This window comes from Melitaea cinxia, chromosome 7, assembly GCF_905220565.1.
Source record: "Melitaea cinxia chromosome 7, ilMelCinx1.1, whole genome shotgun sequence".
NCBI classification, from domain to species: domain Eukaryota; kingdom Metazoa; phylum Arthropoda; class Insecta; order Lepidoptera; family Nymphalidae; genus Melitaea; species Melitaea cinxia.
The window spans coordinates 5583184-5595184 of NC_059400.1; the positions used below are offsets into that span (position 1 = coordinate 5583184).

General features: G+C 30.6%; 2 long non-coding RNA genes across 2 annotated transcripts; one reads left to right on the forward strand and one right to left on the reverse strand.

Annotated features, from left to right (window-relative positions):
* Window positions 1–2976: 2976 nt before the first annotated feature.
* On the reverse strand, window positions 2977–3852 carry LOC123654941. The gene is made up of 2 exons (XR_006743289.1): window positions 3798–3852; window positions 2977–3336 (listed from the first exon to the last, which is right to left on the reverse strand). It is a non-coding gene; the product is annotated as an uncharacterized LOC123654941 (long non-coding RNA).
* A 2335-nt stretch (window positions 3853–6187) lies between these two features.
* LOC123654940 lies at window positions 6188–6362 on the forward strand. Its single transcript, XR_006743288.1, has 2 exons — window positions 6188–6233; window positions 6314–6362. It is a non-coding gene; the product is annotated as an uncharacterized LOC123654940 (long non-coding RNA).
* Window positions 6363–12001: the final 5639 nt, after the last annotated feature.

Here is a 12001-nt window from a genome sequence, read left to right on the forward strand (position 1 = left end):
AAAATAATTTTAAAATATATTAAGTCTATCTCTATTTAGGAATTACAAAACAATTTATGCAATAATAAAAACTTTTTAACAAAAAATTAAACCGCCAAAAAAACTGAAAAGCAAAAAATAATAAAACTTTTTTATTTAACCTTGATAACTAACTTCTTAAAGTAATGAAACTATATCTAAGTATATATTTTTATAAATAGTTAAATTTTTAATTAACCTTAATAACTAAGTTCTTAAACTAATCTAAGTGTAGCTAAGTAATTTTGAGTTGTATGGGTATGCCTAAAATAAAAAAAGAATAATCAAAATCGGACTACTCTCTAAAAAGTTATGCTAGGTCATACATAAAAAAAATATACGCGTCGACTTGAGAACCTCCTCCGTTTTTTCGTCGGTTAAAAATATGTAAATTACAGTTATAACGTAATCTAGTCTCAAATCGATCACAAATAGAACTTCATTGACAAGAAACCGTACCAAACGTGTCGTAAAGTAGACAATTTATATTCAATGTCGTAGGCAGCAACGAACTTTTGACAGAGTTGCGTAGCTCGGAGACATTAACATAGAATTTCAGTTTTACTTGAAGCAAGCCTTTACCGTGACAAGTTTTTTAAACTCGAAACAATCGCACATTTTAATAAATAAATATGCGTAAGTAAATTATCCAAAGCTGTTATCCCGCCAAAACTTGTGAACAGCAGAACTGATAAAATAATTTTGTAAGATTTCCATTACTTTTTAGAAGGTTCTTACCAACCCTTAAAAAAATTCCGGAGTAGATTGGAAAGATCATCTTCACGCGCTGACAATACAAGACTACGTCTGTCGGAATATCTAATAATTGCGTAAAATATTTAATAATACATTCCATTGTTTCGCAATGTAGCAGCTTATCACGTTATCACGTTGCGTTCATTATCAGCACGCCTACATGCCCCGCTGCAGATTAGTAGATTCATTATATAATTTAATAATTCAATTGTTTAATTAATTTGAAGTTGTGATAATGAAATGTCATTAATGCTAAAAGTCGTGGCTGGATACAAAGTAATAAAATATTTGTATATATATATATATAGTGTAAAAATATGTTGCAATATTTTTTAGGTTTTTGTGGTGTTTAATTTTTAAATTTTGATTTACCAAATTGTATATTTTATTTAATGTATCTATATATAATGGATCTTATTAAAATACAAGCTTAAGAAGCCCACCTTGCTGCTAGTCAACTAACCGTACCTACTGTGCGTAGAATTTTTTATTGAAAAATTTGTGCAGCATTTATTCATCATTTCACTCAATAACTGTATAACTATGATAATAGCTAACAGTTGTCATTTTCAAAGTTGTGTACTGTTAATATTTGTACATCATTGTAATAATCAATTTAAAAAAAATATATGTGGTGCCAGAACATTCTGATTCAACAAAAAGTTTTACAATTCTTAAAAATCTCTAATTTTAATTGACACGGGGTCCAACTAACTTCATCGAATTTATAATTGACAGTTAAGATTGCTGAATCAAATATTCAAATGTTAATTCCCAAGAATGGTTCTGTGATTACCTTGGCAATTTACTATAAATTGCTCTTCATCATCAAATGAAGAACCCAACTTTTTTAGACATACAAACAAGTCTCAGTTGATCCTTAAATTTTCTATTGTATATATACAATATCAGTATCATATTAATTCAAAAACGGGAAGAGCATCTCAATTACAGTCGATTTTTTTATGTGTTTACCTCTAAAATTTTTACTAGATATATCGATATTGATGATTCTTTTTTATTTAAGAGCTGGTATTTTTGTTGTGTTGCCCCATGTTAATTTATATAAAAATTAAATCTTCATATCTCCATACAAAATTTTCGTTAAAAATTATAATTCGTCCGTTTATATGCTAAAATAACTTTTTCGGCATATTTGCTTATATTATGTTCAGACATTGTTTTTGTATCATTAATTTATTTTTGACTAACTGCCCGGACTTTGTTTTGTCAAAAGTTAGTAGATTTTTATTTATACAGATTTTTTAATTTTTTTAAAAATATTAAACCAAAAAAACATAATAAACATAAGAAACATACAAAAATAAATAAATTAGCCGAATTGATCGAGCCATTCTCGAGTTATGCGCTTAGCAACATTCATTTTTATTTATATAGACTAGCTGTGCCCGCGACTTCGTCCGAATCTTCGTCCGTGGAATTTAATTAAAAAGTTATTGTTCAGTTCGCAGAGTTATAAAACAAATAAATTACTAAAATAAAAGTAGCCTAAGTTACTCCTTATTACATCAGCTATCTGCTTGTGAAAGTCCCCTCAAAATCGGCTCAGCCGTTTCAAAGATTAGCCGGAACAAACAGACAGACAGACAGACAAACAAAAGTTTTAAAAAAATCTTATTTTGCTATATGTACAATGTATACATCCATTTGCATTTAGTAAATAGCGGTTATTTTAATATTACAAACAGACACTCGAATTTGATTTATTTGTATTACATTAAAAATGCAAAGTTGAGTGCTGCCATTGTAAAACAAAATTTTATTTTACTTTACCGACATTTGCTACCAAGATAATTATTTAAAATCATAACAGACTATTTTTCTGTATAAATTAATCAATCTGTGAATATACTGTAAAATAGCTAATTTATCGTGAAAGAAAACAAGATTGCTAAAATTTAAAAAATTTACAAATAGAAATTTATATAAAAAGTACTTTATTTTAGAACATAAATTGTATGTCAATCCGTGGAAATAATCTCGATCAGCACCTATTAAGTTGCAGTAACGTTTTATTTCATGGAGATGAAGTCGCAGGCAGGAGATAGTAGATAACAGTTACAGATTTACAAAATCAAAATTAAATATTAGATTTTTTCTCACATTCAATATAAAAAAATGTATGCTTATACACTTGCCCATTAACAAAGTTGCTAATAAAACTGTCAGAGAAAGATTAAATTATTATTAAGTATTTAATAGACACGTCAGAAAAGCAATAAAAAAATAATCTGAACTTGAATAATTAACGACATCAAACTATATATATTAATCACAGTAATATATTCAACATAGTAAACAAAATAGTAATAATAATAAAAACATTAATTTAAATTACAAATACCAGGTTAGGTATATTGATGAAAGGTAAATCAACACGCTTACAAAAGCCAACCCCTGTAATGGGCTAGAAAACGATGCTTTTATCTGATTGATCTTACTGCGGTCGTCCATTTTCAACCTAAACTTGCGACTGATAGGTATGTGAAGCGATCGATTGATTCCAAACTTCGACGTACGAGAGGACACTTCCAATGCTATCTATAAAAATATCATCGTATAAAATAGATAATCGTAATAAAATATAGTTTATATTAATATTATTAATAATATTAATATTATTAATAATATTATTTTATATGAATCGTTGTCATGATCGCAATAGTAACTAATAACAACTAGTACTCTTTAATTACATTCGTGTATCAATTTAGTAAAAGAAAATATTACCTATAAACAAGATATTTACGAACTGTATCACAGTTTTTATTTTAAAAAAATATATTAATAAAATAACGTATTCGGTACTATGAGATTTTGTGACCAAATGAGCTAATTGTTCATTAGGTCTTCGTGTACTGCTAGTTGTAGGGTTCTAGGTAAATAATAATTGATCTTAATTAAATAAATCCATAGATATTGTGATCGCTGGGATGCTCACAAGCAGAGATGTGTATGAGAGGTGTAAATGACTGATAAGGGTGATAGGCAAATTTACTTACTTTGCGGTGGGGGTGCAGCGGCCACTTGCACTTGATGGAGCTGGGCTGATGATATGCTCCTGAGCTGATACGCCTCTCGCGCGTACACACACACGTGCAACGAAGGGCTTGGGACCACACAGTCTTCACTTCCACTTCAAGTTTATTTAGTTATATAGTTATAAAAATGAGTTCTAGTAATAAACAGTCATCGATTTTTTTTAGGATTCTAATTTTTTGTCAATCATTTAAACAATTTAACTATTATACATGTTAAAATAGAAATATGTAATAAAACCTTTAAGCCATCGATTTGTTTAACAAGTAAATAAATATATCATTAAGCGTGAATATTTAATGCAAACAATAAAATTATTTACTTCTATTCAATTGATAAAAATATATTTAACGTCATAATTGTTTTTAATATCTCTGCATAATATAATGTATGAGTATTGGTGCACTTGTATTATGTATTCTATGCTTTTATCCATATATGTATTTCGTTTATAAGCATAGTATTTTTATGCGAATATATATATGCTGTACGTGTATGTGTACTCGATAATTGATATCGTTTTAGGTGACATTAATCGTCACTTCTCTGTGTACACTTCCCTAGCACTTTCACTAGGCTGTGTCCTATATGCCCAAAGGTTGTCTGGAAGAGATCGATCTTCTAGCGATAAGACCGCCTTTGTACACTGTTCTTTATTTGTAATATGTTATTGTGTTGATTGTTGTTGTGTACAATAAAGAATATTATTATTATTATTATTTTAAAAAATAATAAGTGTCAAATCCTAAACAAAAACTTTTTTGTGATGTCTACCAAACTCCACTCAGTTTAAAAGCTATGTTCTTGATGCCTTAGTATCGCTCAAGATTTAGCGCTGGCCTCATTCTCTTGGTCGGGTGTAGAATGACTTGCCTGAAAGCACTAGATAAGATGGAATACACAATTCATTTAAATAGAAAGTCAGTGAAATGTTTCTTTAAACAACGCAATGATACTAATATATTCTGTAAATACATTTATTTTGTATAAAATACATTTGCAGTTTTCGTTTTTTGTATACAATTTGTATTGACAGATTATATTGGTCCAGTTGAACTGTATTGATATACATTATCCCTATTTTTTCATATATTTCCATTTATTTACGATTGTTTTTGTAAAACTTTAAAAGCAATCGTTGCATTATGTTAATAAGCATATTCATATTATACTAGAAACTAAAACTAAGCGCGTCAAAAAAAAATAATGTTTTAGACAAACAGTGTTAAATTAAAGAAGTTCAAATAATGTCGTGATATAAATTCATTAAAATCTTAGCAGTTGAATTGCCTCGCATCCTAAAATTTGATTAAAACCTTTATTCTGTTGAAAGTAATCTCGTGTAAAAGGCCTCGACGAGTTTTCAGCGAATGATGATCTAAAACGTAATTTTACTATGTACTATCTGCCCTACATATTATATAACAATATATATAATAATAATAATAATAATAATAATAATAATACTTTTTTATTTGCAACATCCACACAAATCAATAATACATATCCATTAAGTTAAACATTTAAATTATACAATAAGGATATTGCAAACCCGGTCTCAAGCTCGGCATATGCTGGCAGAGCTGTCAGCGCCGATCTTCCGCTTGAGCCGTCGGGTGACAACACGGTCGCACCAACACCACATACCATACAGAATCGGAATACAGAAAAAGAAACATGAAAATTAAATGGATATAGTGAAGTATACATGGGACTAATATATTATACGGCAAAGTGAAATGCTCTGGACATTGAAAGGAATTTCGTTCTTATTCCGACACATTAGAGTATAATTCAGCTTTGTTTATATTTGAGTTCTAAAGTAAGTAATAAAAATATTCTTTCAACATAAATAACGCTTGCTAGGTAAAAATAAATAATAGGTTATCCATAATCCATTTCACATAGGATAGGTACGGTGACATTTGATATGTTCCAATACATTGAATATGTTCAAATTCCAATATCGGATAAATATACGTTTTTTTAAAAATCACCAATTAGTTTCCAAAGCAAACAGTAATACTTGATTAGATTGAAATTGTATTTAAATATGCATTTTTACGTTTTAAACAAAATGAAAAAGGTACAGAAAAAAAGTAAATAAAAATAAAATAATAACCTAAAATTACAGGCATGAAACGAAACGTTTAACGATAGAGATTGACACGTAGTAATCGGCTAAAATAAATAATCGTAACGGCCATCTTGTAAATCGCGTCAACTCACTGACTCGAGATATCTCAATCAGTACAAACTACAAAGCAATTTATATACGAGTCCGCCATGTAGTACCGATCGGATCAATCACAATTCAATAAGCCTTGATAATGTACAGTACAAAAAAAATCCAATTACACTTACATCGTGCACAAAATTTTCCTGGCTTTGCTGGCAATGTAAAATATATTCTTTCAGTTTTAATTTATATTTGAGAAAACTTTGTGTATTCCTAATTGGTGGGGGTATGTTGTTCCAGCACCTGGAGGCAGCATAGCGGAAGCTGCCCCTGAAAGAGGCTGTCTTGTGCTTTTGTACAACAAGTTGTATGGAACATTGTCGTGATTCACAAGTCCTATGGCTTGACATCCAAGTGAGCTTTTCATACAAATATGACGGCTCCTTACGCCTTAAAAGATCGAAAAGAAGACAAGCTAAGTGAAATTTGCGACGGTGTTTCATTTTTAAAATTGAATGTACATTTAAGTAAGGAGTAACGTGTTCTCTAAAGGGTATATCGAAGCAGAAGCGAGCACAGGCATTCTGGATTCTCTGTACAAGTCTCTGTGTTTTGGCGGTCAAACGAGGTCCATATACAATATCTGTGTAATTCAACTTGGACAATATCAGTGACTCAGTAAGGCGAATACGTAAATCTACTCCCAGGTGATCTCTCACATTGTAAAGAATTTTTAAGCGGTAAAAACAATCTCTCACTAGTCCAATTATGTGATTCTCAAATCTAAGATTACAGTCCATCTGTAAGCCAAGGTTACGTGCTTCCCACACCCTTTCAATAGGTTGACCCATTAATAATATTTTATTTGTATGTTTTAGCCTTGATATTTGAGATTTTGTGCCACAAATCATATATTTGGATTTATTTGGATTTAAAACTAAGCTATTCCTCTTGGACCATAGCACAATCCGATTCAGATCTTCATTTAGTCTATCAATTGCAATGTCAATATCAGATGGTTTGCAAGAGATATATATTTGGGTGTCATCAGCATAAAAATGATATCTACAGTGCATTATATGATCTTTCATGTCTGCTGAGTACAATAAAAATAATATGGGTCCCAAAATAGAGCCCTGCGGCACGCCTTTGGATATTGCCATTCTATCTGAGATGAGCGAGGAACCATCATGCTTAGTTATTTTGACATACTGATAGCGTTCACTGAGATAACTGTGAAACCATTGTATGGCATTACTGTCAAAACCGTAATAACTCAATTTGGACAGGAGGAGATTTATGTTCAAGGAATCGAAAGCCCGTGAGAAGTCAAGCAGTACGAGGAGAGTGCACATCCCCTGATCCTGTGATTGTAAAATATTATCAGTCACATCAAGCAGTGCTGTGACAGTACTGCGACCCCTTCTAAAACCTGACTGGACCTCTGGTAACATATGGTTTTTTTCTAAGTAAACTGTTATTTGCTTCGATACTGACTTTTCAAGTATCTTCGATAGGCATGGCAGAATACTTATTGGCCTCAGATCCTTAAGATCTGTGGGGTTTGAAATTTTCGGGAGCGGTCGCACCACTGCCGTTTTCCAAACATCTGGATAGGTTGAGGTTACAATAGATGCATTCACTATAGAAGTGATGGTTTCCAATGTATCAGGCATCGTTAGCAAAAGCATCTCCAGATTTATTGAGTCACATCCCTCTGCTTTAGATCTCAATGATTTTATAATGAAATGAAGTGGTTGTTTATTACATTGGGAACGTTGAAGTGGGGGGGCAGATCTATATTTTTTTTAGGTAAAATGCTTGTTTTTATATTTTTCCATAATAATTTAGGGTTGTTAATTTTGTTATTAATAATCTGTTTGTAATATGCTGATTTTTCATTAAATAGTGCCTTATTTACTGTAGATTTTAAACATTTATAATATTCTTTTTTACTATCAGATTTTGTTTTATGATATTCTGCAGAGGCTTTATCACGCAGTTTCATCATCAATTTTATGGTATCTGTGATCCACGGATAGGAGTGAGTCTTTATAACAGTGGAGAGTAATGGTGCATGTGTATCAAATAGAGTCAAGACACTGTGATTGAATATGTTAACCATCTCGTTAACATCATCAAGTGTCGAAATCTGACTCCATTGTATAGCTTCTAAGTCTAAGTTAAAGTTATCTGTATCAATGTGTTTTATAGGTCTATAAGTCATAGAATATGGTTTTATTTTCTCAGATTTAATATTAAACTCACATGTCACAAAACAATGACCATACAGTGACCCCACATGCTCCACAAAAATATTTTTAGCTGGTAGATTTGAACAAATAACATCAATCAGAGTCTGTGAAGTTTCAGTAAAATGAGTTGGTGCTGACACCAACTGGCTCAGTCCTAGACATGTTAAAAATGTTGACAGCTTATTTGTTTTTATTTCTTCAGGACTAAGCATATTAATGTTAAAATCATATATATTCTCGTTATTTATATATTATATCAATAATGAAGAAAATATAAGTAATTAAGTAACAGATACATAACATTAGTTGGATTTGATTAATAAATAAAAAAACATTAAATCAATAAAAAAAACATTACACACTACCACGTATTTGACACACACGATTAAATACTATTTTTTTTAATGTTCAAACTTATAATTTAAATTAATTATGGTCAGATTTCGACCATTGGGCGACCACTAGTCTTATGGAATGATTCAAAAATATCTAAAAAAATTCAAAAATATCTAAAACTAATCAGCTATCTTATACTTCATGCTTTTATGAGAAAAACATTCTATAAATAAACTCAATTGTGGACCGATCGACTCGATAAAAGTCACGGAAAATAAGTGGTAATTCTCTGCTGGGTAGTGAATCTATCTCTATCAGTGCAAATTGGCGTCGTCAGCCGATAGTCACGGGTGCACGGGTCACCGAATTGTAATGGCCTGTGAATGTATCTGACATATATTTGTTTCATTGGATTTCTGGAACTTTAAGCAAATTCTAGAAAAAGTGAGCATACAGGTAACACGTACTTAATAAAATTCTGACAGTGACTGACACGTTCGAGGGTCTAAAAGCATAAATTTAGCGTAGATATACTTTATTTATAAAACGTAGGTGAGATGAAAGGTTAGGATGTATATATATGTTGGAAGAGTAATGGTAGACGCTTACAATTTTGTTGAATATGTACAATAAAGTCAAATGCCACAATTTAAACCAAAAGATTTTGGTTTTCTAAATACAGGAAACGTATTTTTTTCAGTGTTCGGAGCTCAACCTTAAAACAAAATAAACGGTTCTGTACTATACATGTTGTACAATAAAGTGGAACTTGTGTGATGCAAGTTCGATATGTACCTGGCAAGCTTTATTTAGGAATCAGTAGGTACCAGGATATTAAAGAATTTATGTTTTTAGTATATAAAGAAATAAAAAAAAACAGACATTCAAACTTAAACCGCAGAGATTTTTGGAGATATTGTAAAGGTTCGATGGTTTGTTTGCTTAATCTATTTTATACGATGATATATTTTCGTACTCTTTCGTTCTTTTGCGTAATACCCGATGAAATAAATATTTTCTGTGCAAGTTACGCGCTTAACCTTTTAAAAAACATTTTACATTCAACTCGATTTACACAAGTACAATAAACGGTCTTTCAATCGTATTCCAGAAAAACACCAAATGTATTTAAAAAATACAAACCCAACACCGAGACAAATATCTGTAGGTCCTACTCAAATATTTGTCTTGGCCAAAGATAGATTAAAGAATCGAGACATTAACGTAAACCAATTTCTGAGACCACTGCACCGAAAGATTTGACATTTCGTAAATTTTCCACGAAGTATACAGTAACAAAACAAGTTGTAGGTTTTTTTAATATAGCTAGGTCGACAAACAAGCGTACGGCTCACCTGATTATAAGTGATTACCGTAGCTTATAGATCCTGCAAAACCAGAAGCGTCGAAATAATATATATTTATATCTATTTATTTAGATGCAGTGCTGCATTGTTAAATTAAGTCACACTTATTACACACCATTTCTAAGTTTTTTTTTTTCTTTAAAAAAACGAAATGATTCTAAATTCAATTTTTAATACTCTTGACATTTGATAGTGTCAGAAATGTATTATTATGTCTAATAAACTAAATACAATACAAAACTAATAACAACTATTCAATCAAAGTTATAGACCTAAGGGCGGATAGAAAAGAAAGTTCAGAGACGCTTTGCTAGTTCTATTTCCGGAAGAATCGATCCTACCCTTATTTCTCCTACTAATAAAATTCATAAACTCTCATTAAAACTAATAAATATAAGCACCGTTAAATTATATAAAACCAAATCAATCCGACAAACATTGATATTTTAGTTTATTTTGTTAAAATTGTGTATACGTTTTTGTAAAGGACAGAGAATAAGTAAAGAAGGAGGAGGAGATTAGGTAGATAAGGAATATATTGAGCTCAAAAGGGGAAATCTTAAGTTCAATCTTATATTTTATTTCATTTGATACGTTTTCTTACAACTAGGTACTAACCGGACAGATGTAAACTATGATTTATATATAAGTAAAATAAAATTTTCTGTTTTGAATGTTTATTTTTGTCAATTAATCTAAGTAAATTAGTTTAAGCGTAAAACCTAAATATTCAGTTTTTTCAGTTGTCAGCTATACACACAAATAATAAACGATATGTCACATTGAATTGAACAAATTAAAAAATAAAAAAAAATAAAGGAATAAAAAAATCAAAATAAATCCAAATTATAACCAGATTTTGTTCAGAAGTACGGGATATGAACAAAATAGCAAGTTTTCTCATTAGCGAAGTGAAGTACAAAAGAGACGGCATATTATAAAGCCATACTAAGGATTTCTATGCCGTCGAATCATTGGTAAATTACATTATTATTAAAGTTATGAAGGTACTTTTTTTATTCTTTAAAAAAATAGGAGGTTTTGTCACACAGTGACCACGTCACCTCCATCGTTCTTAACTAAATCAACAACGTCTCTTTAAATATATTAGGACTAATTTATAAACATTTCTAGCCTCTTCAGAAGTTAGTGAAGCCAAGATACTGTTGAATACCCCACATTATTCAAATTATTTTATTATAGGTAACAGCCGACTGGTATAGCTACATTTTTTTTTCGATAAACATACTTATAAATAGTACATATATAAATAAATAATTATATTACACCCAGACTCGGGGTGGGAATCGAACCCACAATCCTCAGAGCAGAAAGCACTACAAATTACAACGGGCTAGTCAAATATTATCTATATAATTATGGAGGTTTTATATCTAAACGTCACATAACTATAATACGTTATAAACCTATAAAATAATTGTGTTTGCAGGCAAACGAAGAAAAACCGACTTCAATTATATCGACAAGTAATACAACGTAGGTAGACGAAAAAATAGTCAAGTAAATACGCATTATCAAAGATTACTCCAAAAGTTGTAAACAGATCTCGATGAAATTTAAATGTGACAACATGATAAACATCGGCTTTAACAGTAAAAAGTTAACGGATTTTCGAGAGTTTCCCTCGATTTAGGATCCCGATTCCCTCGATTGGTTTCCCTCGACTCTAGGATTCCATCATCAGATACTGGTTTCCTTATCATGGTACCAAACTAGGGATATCTCCTTTCCAACAAAAAAAGAATTATCAAAATCGGTTCATAAACGACGGAGCTATCCCCGAACATACATAAAAAAACATATATACGGTCGAATTGAGTAACCTCCTCATTTTTTGAAGTCAGTTAAATAAACGCTTTCTAATTGTGAAATAATTATTACAATGTAACCAATAAATTCAGTCGATATATCAAGATATATAGATAAATCAAGCAGTTAGAGCTCACACATCAAAGATTACACACTTTAATTATATTAAGTGACATAGTTGTATTTTGCTAAAAGTTATT